This window comes from Erithacus rubecula (genome assembly GCF_903797595.1).
Source record: "Erithacus rubecula genome assembly, chromosome: 8".
Classification (NCBI taxonomy): domain Eukaryota; kingdom Metazoa; phylum Chordata; class Aves; order Passeriformes; family Muscicapidae; genus Erithacus; species Erithacus rubecula.
In genome coordinates this window covers 31,791,193-31,801,544 of record NC_136659.1, presented here as the reverse complement: position 1 = coordinate 31,801,544, position 10,352 = coordinate 31,791,193, and positions in this window count along the sequence as shown.

Sequence of the window (10,352 nt, the reverse complement as noted above, 5' to 3'; positions counted from 1 at the left end):
ATCAAATTAATCTGAAGCCTCTGTTGCCCCGGAGGCTGAGTGAAATGTGGGTCAAGTCTGACATCAAGTGGTCAGACACACTCCATTCCCAATGGGACTATTAACAGTGCTGCTCCTCTTGTAAGAACCCCTGGCTCCACGTTTTTTCTTCATATATTTTCTTCTGTTAACAGGATTTCTCAGTGCTCTTCCTTCTCCAGTTTCCACCAAGGTCATGGAGTGTCACTGCTGACAGACACATGAGGAAACATGTTAGTCCTGCTTTAGATATTGCAGCTGCTGAATCTGTCAGCAGAATGATGGGATCGTGTAAATAAAACCTTGTTGACTTGGCACTGCACATGAGACCTTTATTCACTCTGCCTTGTTTACCCAATGTATTCTAACAGGATCCAGGTCTTTTTAAAAGCAGTCCCAGCTCTTGAGCCACCAACTCCTCCACCTGTGCAGATTTTTCAGTTTTATCAATAACTGCAAGAGCACTTTTCACTGATATATTTTTTCTTGTTTAAACACATTTCCAAACATCAATTCTATTTGTTGCTCATAACTCTGAAGAAGCTTAATAAAATTGCTCATGCCATGATATAGGAAAGGAAGTGGGGATAGACACCAGAGAGAATTTAAATTAAATCTTTGAGTAGAGACCTTTAAGTTTTCCTGGGTGCAGGTTTTGGGTTCAGTCCTCTGGCACACTGAGATGTGATCTTCATGTTTTAATGGTATTTGTACCCACACTGACCCAGAAATGCCAGATTCAGGTTCAGCTCCTCGTGCTCCCTTCCTCCAGGGTGAGAAGGCATCCTTCCACAGCCAGAGGGGCATTTTTCATCTCCATTTTCAGAGATCAGGACAGTTTTGTCTTTTCAAAGAACAAAAGACAGGTTATAAGCTACACAATAAACTTTTTGTCTGCTCAATTGATTCATTTGTAACAGGAACGTTGGTGTGTTTCTATACCCTCTGCATAAAGCAAACATCACAAAGGTCAGCATTTTTGTATACCTTGCAACTGAGTCAGCAACGCAAACACAAACTTTCCATTTCTCCCATAAATGCCACAGCTTGATAAGATAAAACACCGTGTTTGTGCCTCTGGGCTTCTCAACTACCAGTTTGCACCTGGACACCTTTGTTTAAATTAATCTCAGAGGTAAAGTCTTCACTACAGTGTCTTTTTTTTCTGCTGCAAATTTTGATTTTTAGTCTGGAGCAGTATTTTCACAGGGATCTTAAGCTGCCACAGACCAGTACTGATACTAAAAAATACAGCCCTTCCCCTGGTTGTTTTTGCAGCTCCACAATGTACTGGACTGAGTAATTGTTATAGAAAAACAAAACAAAACAAAATGAACTCAAAAAACCCACAAGCGAAACCCCTGCCAAGATTTCTGCACATCTAATTCAGAGATCCATTGTAATTTAATTCAGTGCTCAATGGTGGGTTTATCCTATGTGAGCAGAGCTCCCTGTTTGAACTGTTTCTTAGGATAAAAAGTTTTTGTGTGAGGTAAATGATCACTTTCATGTTCCCAGTGTTATCTGGGCAGCCCAGGTCACTGAGGAGAAGGGCAATGTGGTATCTTAGGCTTAAAAGGCCTAAAGTGCCCTTACCTGGGGATAGTTCAGAAATGAAATGCAGTAAATGATTGAGCTCTGTGTTTAAACAGCAGTCCTGTAACTTTTTTTTTCCTCAATAGCCTCTATTTTTATGTATTTGGATATGTTTCACTTGGTATCAATCGAATTTTGAGTTCATTGTCTTTAGTGTTCTATAGTTTCACTGACTAGATAAAATTATGTTGAATATGCTAAATTTTAAATGCCTGCTTGTGCATTCATGGATTCATCCTAGTAAAAATTTATGTCTACAATAATTATTATAATTTAGAGTAGTTTCTGCTTACATGGTGTGTGATTTGTACTAAATCACACTATCAGTGAACTCCCAAACCACACTGACAAGACTAAGGACCCATACAGCAGTCAGAAAATGGATTGCTCCAAAGAGTTGGCATTTTAGAGAAAATGGGAAGGACACAAGATTCAAGCAAATGACCACAGAAGACAAACTTCAAAGTATCTCCCCAAACACATTTTTAGATCAGTTTCCAAGTCTGAAGCCACAAGGGACATGAATGTCACAGCTGCAAATTCAGTTCTGGGTAAAAATAAGTTCAGAGTAAACCTCCTTTCTTTTACATCTTTATTATGGCTTCTAATTCTAATAAAATTTTTCTACTGAATCAGGGATAGGCATTTTAACCAGAGCTTTTCTGTTGAGTAATGCTCAGTCTCTGCAGCAAATGCACTGCATGGTCCTGTGGAGCATCTGAAAAAGATGTTTTTGCCAAGCACCTATTGATGCTAAACTGATGGGTGCACAGAGGGTCACCACAGAAAATCAGCTCAGTGCCAAATGGCAGAACTGTGGCAAGCTACATCTTACAGGCTTTGCAAGGAATTTTGGCCAGAGTTCACAACTGTAGTGTTTATTGCAGCTGAGAAAAAAATGTATGGCAATTTTAGATAAATCTGGGCATTTTTATACTGAACAGACTATTCAGCATAAGTGTGTGCATCTTTTAGTAAAACAAATCATTCTCTTGTTTAAAAACAAAAACAAAGTGCTGCATATGTTACAGAGCTATACTTGCCATTCTTTATTTTAAAGTCATACACAAATGGCTTGTTCTGCTCTGATTAGCTTATTAGTTAATGTTGGATATGAAAGGCAGTTTTGGGGCATTGTCTGTCAACTTAGTGGAAATTAGGACAGTGAGTGCCTTCAATAGTCTTTGTTCATTAAACCATATCTCTGCAGATGTTCAGTGTTTTTTATTACTTTTGCTGTTCTGAAGCATTCTCATTTTCTTTCAGTTAATGAGAAATGTTTGACTTTGTATATTGTTCATGGAAACAAGGTTCAAAAGAGTGAGGTTTGTTACTCAAAGACTGACACCATTCCTCTGAGTTTATTCCACCCATAGGTGTTAATGCACATTTACAAGTTCCCTGAGAGTAAAATGAGCAAGTTAAACAACCTGGAGAAATTTTTGCTCTCAAGAGACCCCTGAGAGCATCTTCTTGCAAACCAAGAAATTATTAACACCATGGGGAACTCAGCTGCAGCCAGCTGTGCTTTTGTGTGAAAAAGGGTTCAAACGTGGATCCCTCTGCCAGATTTTAGCCTGAATATTATAGATGTTCACCAAAGTTAGATGTCCTGTGTCTGCAGACAACCAATGAAAGGGCAGGTTATGTTTGTTGGCTTAAACCCCTGATGTTCTGGAGTCAGAGCTGACAGAATGGCAACTGGATGTTGTTTGTAAATGAAAGGAGTTCTTCTGGTGGGGAAATCAACAGCTGGCTCTGACTGACACTGTGCTCTCATCACCAGCAGAAATGCTGTATTTAGTTAGAAGTCAAAGCAAAGGCAGTTATATGTATTTCAAATGTTGTTTGGAGTAATGGGGCCTGGCTGGGGATGACAAATGAGAGCTCTGTTTGATTACCCAAGGAAATGTACATTATCTGCTTCTTTTTCACTAGCTTCCTGTTGAATTGATCAACAAGATGCTAGTGCTGCTCCTTCAAACTAATTTTTTCTTCAAATGGTGCACATCTTTAGTCAGCAGGATGGATAGAAAGGCAGTGAGGTAGTTGTTTTTGCTTCTCAATAGATATTCATTATGCATGCAACTATTTTGTTGGGATTCTTGGTCTCCTTCTAAGTCCAGGTTGTGTTTTTTTACTTAAGCAACTTTCAATTTGGTTAGAAATTTGCATATGCATATATGCTGTTCTTTCTGGATAACACAACCTGCAAATGTGTATAAAATTTGGAAGACCACTTTCATTCCATTTTTGAATCAGTCTTATCTTGAAAGTACAGATAATAACCAGCAAGAAAAGGAATAAAAATATAATACCTTTGGAATATGTAACTGTTTATGAAAGGAAGGCTCATGTTTTTATCTTGCTGTGTACTATCCTGTATTGTCTGTACTTACATATAACAATGTATTGCAGTGGAAATTAAGATAGCACTACAGTGTGTAAAAATATTAGCTGGTAGTAATACAACTGGCTGCAGGTACAATATGCTCTTTGTGGAAACATAAAATAGACATAGGTTGATAGTACAAAGAAAGGGGCAGTTGCAGTAGCTCAGTATATTAAAAATGATAGCATATCAGATATGGCAATTACACTAGCCATCAATCTTCAATAGTTTGTGAAGAATGCTGCTAAAATGCAGTGAAGCTTTATAAGATTTGTGATCACAGAGTGTAAAATATAACAGATGCTACAATATTTAGATGCCTGCTGGCATTTACTTTTACCCTACACAGCTCATTTCAGTTATATGAAAATTTTATGTGCTCTGTAACCTCACTGAAATAGGAACATATTTATAAAGCAACCACAATGGAACAGAGCATTTTCAATATATACACAACTTGATCTGTTTAATAAGATAGAAAAGGGCAAAAAAATTGTCAGTTGAATTAAATTGCTAATAGTTTATTATTAAATTACTGTTAATGCAGCAGTTTTGATACACGTGATGCCTTCAGATCTGGACTCTCTGCCAGGGATGTGTCACTCAGAACTGGTTGGAGACTCCACACAGCCACTGCTCAGTGAGGGCTGGAGTCTTGTGGGGGTGATCACTGCAAGTCAGAGCTAATGAAATGAGACAGGAGAAGAAAGTTCTTGCAGCTTTCAGCTGGGAAGCACAGTGGACAGCTTCCTCTGCAAAATGTGAGTCTTACATAAGAGCTGCCAAGGTTCTGCAATCTCTTGTGAGACTGAATGTTACTGGAGGACTGTGGAATCAGGGCCTAGATATACTTGCTAATTAATACTGCCTCTTGGAAGGATGCCCAGCAGCACCTCCTGCTATCAGGCTGTGGAAGTTGCCATGCTTCTGCTCCTCTGGATGACTGTGTTTCATTTCATCACATCTCTATGTTATTTACCTTTTCCTTGCTTCCCCTGGGGCAGCTGTGTTAGGGACATTTAATAGCTGAGTATTTCTGATGTAATTCTGCTAATCAGTGAACTTGCTGCTCTAAAAAATAAATGCATTAGGAGAAGTGCTCCCAATGCTTGTCCTTGTAGATGTCTGACACAGTATTTGAGCAGGAGGAAGAATTCACTCAGCCCAGACTTCCAAAGGAACACTGAGACTTGCAAAAGCATTTGAACTGGCAGTTTGTCCATATGGCATTTGGCTTGGCTCCTGTTCAGTTTAGGGTTTCATGAACTGGTTTCCCATGTGGTAACCTGGCAAGTCTGCAAGTGCTGGGCCTGTAGGATACCAAGAGGCTTTGGCTGTTTGTCAGGGAGGGATTATAACAGAGCCTGGGTTAAAGAAGGCACAGTAACTCTTGTGTAGCAGTAAATTGCTCCTTTTTATCAAGAGAATTTTGATATTGTCCAGAGGAGTGTGGCTCTTTCTGAGGTTAGAGTCTGAAATGTTTCTTAATCCAAAAAATCTGACCCTTCACCGGCACTGCTTATGACATTTAGACCATTTCTATTTTATCTTTTGCAGCAGCTTACTCTTTATGGTTCCTGTTTACAGATCAGATCCCTTGTCACACTTGGAACCAAAATATCCTTTCTTCCTCTAGTAACCCATAAAACGTAATACAGCAGGGAGCTCATCACTTTGGGTGACTCACCTGGAAACAAGACAGACTTGGGCTAGGGAGGATATTTCTCCTGTGAGCTCCAGTTCCCTGAGCTTTAAAGAGCCACAACAGACACTTTCCCCCTGCACAAATGTGAGGGACTCCACTGCAACTCCACAGCACACACAGTAACCAAGCTACACAATTGCCATTTGTTCAGGCTGTGTGTTGTGTGAATCAAAGCAGGATCTTGAGTGCTGTCTCAAAAGTGGTGAAAAGCAATTTTGTGGTGAAACTTCCTATCTGTCTCCCCTGCTCTACCCATACAAACAGCACAAGCATTTAGCCATGCTTTTATCTACTAGATCTAAGGTCTGACTTTTCTTCTGCAAAGCAAACAGTTGTTTTCTAGCCTCAAAAACCATGTTAGGAAGTTAGAAAGTGATATATTTCCATTTTGGCCTTCTACAAACTCAAACAAACTGTACAGATCAAAGTCAGAAAGTTGACCAATTTCTCTTTGAGGAGACTTAAGTTGATTTTGTACATGTCAGACAATATTGGACAGTATATTCATTATAGCAATTTTGAAATGTAATCTAAGTTTATTTGAAAATACAGGTATTTAATAGTTGTTTGTGGCTCAAATATATCAGACTTAGCACTGAAATTTGTGAAGTCTTTGATGTAAATGAACATGGAGTGCAGATAAGCAAACCAACTCAGAGAGCTTTCAGCTGTAATATTTCTTGATGAATTAAAAGTATTCTCAAGTTATATGAAATACATGCAAATGTGGGTGTTTTTAATAGCCAGAGAATCAAAGTCAATATCTGAACACATTTCATCTCAGCTAGCTTATGAAAAATACAATTATGCTCAGAGAAATAACATAGGTCAGAGCTGTCAAATGCCACTCAGCCATCTCAGGTGGCTGCAGTGTGTGTGATGGCTGTGGTACACCTGGCTGCAGTGGGAACTGCTCTGCTGTGGTTTCTAGAGGCCACTGTGGCTTCAGGCTTGTGGGATGTCACCTCTGCCCTTCCCATGGCTGCTGTCCCTGGTGCTCCAGCCGAGCAGTGATTTGCCCAGGTGGCACTGGCAGTGGCAGCAGATGGCATGGCAGGTGCTGGGCACAGAAGCTGGGGAAGCATTTTGATTTTCATCCCAGGTGCCCCAGTTCCTTCACCAGAGCTTTGTTCAGTAAAGGTGAAGAGCTTGATCCTTGCCCTCTACACCATCCCAGCTCCAGGGGAATGTCACTCATCAAGTGGTGTGCCTGTCATCCTGACTCACCTTCTCCTGCCTGCTCAAAGTACCACACACAACTCATTCAACCCATTTGCTTCCTTACTGCAACCAGCTACAACTAGTTGTATCTCTAGAAACTCTGTAGTAGCTGCTGCATGAATAACTGGCTATAACATACATATGAGCCTCATTTTTACTCATTTTTAGCATCCTCAGTCTGATGAGTGAGATATCCATCTCTCCAGCCCTTCTAGCCCCAAACTCTCAGGATCTCACTCAGTTTTGCCATTTCCTCACCTCTGCCTTTGTAGCTGTGCCCCAGGACAGGCAGAGCTGTCAGGGAGCTGATGCAGTGTGCTGTACTCTCCCTCTGCATCTGCCCGGCTGCTCCCCTGAGCCCCTTCCCATTGACATCCCTGGGTTTCACACAAGGCCTTTATTCAGATAATATGCTGGAGTAAATTTGTTTCTCAGAGGTCACGTCCCAGGAGGCAGAGTTTGCCCTGCTTCACATTGCATGACAAATCCATTCTGAATCCTTTTATTATTAATAATAGACAGCAAATTCTGATCTCGGGGTTCCTGAGGTAGAGTTGGTGATATCTGTGTAATTTAAATCAAACCTGCTCTTGCAGGTCTAAGTGAGTTCTAAAGATTGTATCAATGCAATTTCCCTGTGCAGCTGGGCAAGCCAGAGCATAATTAGAGATAAGAGCTAAGAGCCTTACAAGTGCAAGAGGTGTAACTAACCTTTGCTAATGAAGGATATCATGCAAATAGTATTTAATATTTGTGTGTATCTGACACTACAACTGAACAAGGAGTAGTTGCCGGGTGTTTAATGATGGTTTCTATGATCATACAGGCATTTCTTATTGAAAATGTGATTGTGATGAGTATTGCACAGATTCAGGGGGAAAAAAGACTCTGCCTGTTGAATAACAGCAAACCTGCCCTCTCTTTAAATCACCTCAACCTTTCCCACTCAGAAAAGTGGGATAATGTCTAGACTAATAACCACTTCCTCCACAAACACTGTGGTGCAACAGTGAATCTTTTTCAATGTATAAATTTCCTATGAGGCTGTGCATGCCCCCAAAGTGCAAGTCAGTGGAAATTAGCAATTGTTTCCTAAAGACAATTTTATCCCAAAGTCCCTGAGAATAAGACTGACCCCCTGTGTCTGCCATTGCTTCAAACCAGCTCTCTGCTGCAACAACTCCAGTCATTTGAAAATTTCAAAACTCACATACAATTCCTGTAATTTTTAAAAAGCTTTTCAAAGAGGGCACATGGACCAATGCAAGTCTGCCTTAGAAGGGTTTGCTGCTAGTAGGAAAGCTAACTGTGTTAGTGCCAAGGATTTAGAAAAGATTGTTAATGGCATCCCTGTGATTCCAAAGGTCTCTGAAAAATCATTGTTACTCTCATCATACTGCAGATGTGGATTAAACTCTGGGGTCAGATCAGTCTGCTCAGGGCTTGCCCCAGCTGTTGACCAAGACCTCCAGGCCAATATTGTGTCTGGGGATTATTTGTGCTTGTCTTTGTTGAATTTTGTAAAGTTCCCTTTGTCATATACCTCTGGCTTTCCTTATTCCTGAATGTGTATGTTCTAAATTTTTCTTGTAGTTTTTATAAGCATCTTTTAATTTGTGTATTTATTTTTTTACTTTGCTAATTCTCCAGATGAAATCAATTATTTGTTGTCAGAATTTTTCTTTTCATCCCAAAATCATGTTTTGTGGCCTGAAATGTGGGCATTAGATGAAATTTGGAGAAGTTTTGGGTCTATATGAGCAGGACCATCATTCAGACCCTCAAAACTGGCATTGTGTGACTGGATACAAATGTGTTCTTTGCACATTTCTCAGCTTTCCTGACTGCTGTCAAAAAGTAAGCTTCAATTTAAGCCCACCAAAATAAAGAAAATTGAATTAATGACAAAATAGCTAGTGAGAAATGCCAGTGTTGCTAATAAATGCTAACTGAGTGGTTTAGTTTGATTTATTTTCTGATTTTTATTGGAAAATTCCTATAATCAAAGAAGACTGCTTAAATTTGCTGTGCTTTTTTTGTGTATCATTAGTGGAATTTTTAACAGAGATTCACCTGCTGAATCATTAACTCTGTGTGTGGAGAAATCACTCTCAAACACCCCACACAGCACCCACCACAGCAGTGCTTTAGGCAGGGCAGTTTGTCACCACCAAGAAATGGAAAGTCAGAAAATCCCACTCTGACCTTTTCTCTTTCAGGAGTGCACAAGTAATAGCAGGCTAAAGAATCAGATTTAATTGCACTGATTGTTGTTATTAACCATTTCCAGCAGCCCTAAAATATTTGGACAATTTGTCTTCTACATGTTCCAGCAGCTGTGTTACACATCAACAATGCTACAGCCTCAATTGCCAAGCAGTCCAACGTAGCCAGCAGTGAATTATTTAAAAAGCTTTCCTCAGCCCCTCTTTTGGATTTGGGATACATCTGTGCACTCTCTCTTGGCCTTTTGAGGCCAAAAAGTACGACCTAACCAAGAGAAAAGGAGGCCAAGTAAACTCTGAATTTGTTGTGAATGATTCAATCTTGCATTATGAATGTGTTGGTTTTTTTTCCTCAGCTCTAATAGACCTAAGTAGTTCTGGAAGCTGTACTCTAACATACTACAGAAATACTATTTCAGTAGCAGACTTGTTTGCCACTGAGAAAATTGTTAGGAAATCATATAACAACCACTGCTGATCCCTAAAGGGGATTGCTTCTCCCACTAGCTATTATCTAAATTGGATGTTTTCTGGAAAGATGAGCTGAATAAATAAAATAACACCAGCAAGACTGGAGTACTAAGGATGCAAAGATTCAGACACCTCCATTTTAATGTTAGTGTAACTCCACTGAACTCAGTAGAGTTATTCTGGCTTTGAAACTAAGCCCTGGGGCCCAAAATGCTGCAGGGAAGGAAGCTGTCTGCTCCCATCTGAACAAGGGGAGGGCCACAGCGTGACTTCATTTACATAAACTGCCTACCAGATGGAGAGAAACCCTGGGGAAAGGCATCCCCTCTGAAATGTAGGACAGGGGACAAAGCTCCATTTGAGAAAACCATCCACCTAGTTTCTTCCTTTGGCACCTTGGCCATCACTATATGGATTTTGGGATTGTTTGCTTAGTGGAAATAAACTAAGAGGGGGATGACATTTCAGACTAGAGGATAAAACCCCAGTGAATCAAAGTCTGTGCACTGCTTGGCCTGTCCTGACAGCCCTTCTGCATTAGGACTTCTTGATGGAAAGAGCAGAAGCAGAGCGAGGTCCAGCCCTCTGCTGCTCCATGCACTGAAACCACCAAAATCCATTATGAAACCACCAAAACCCAGGTCAGATCCCAGCTTGGTCAGGACATGGAGTGTGAGCTGGCCTGGAATGGCACAGTTCTCTGGGGCTGTCCCAGGGTGGGCAG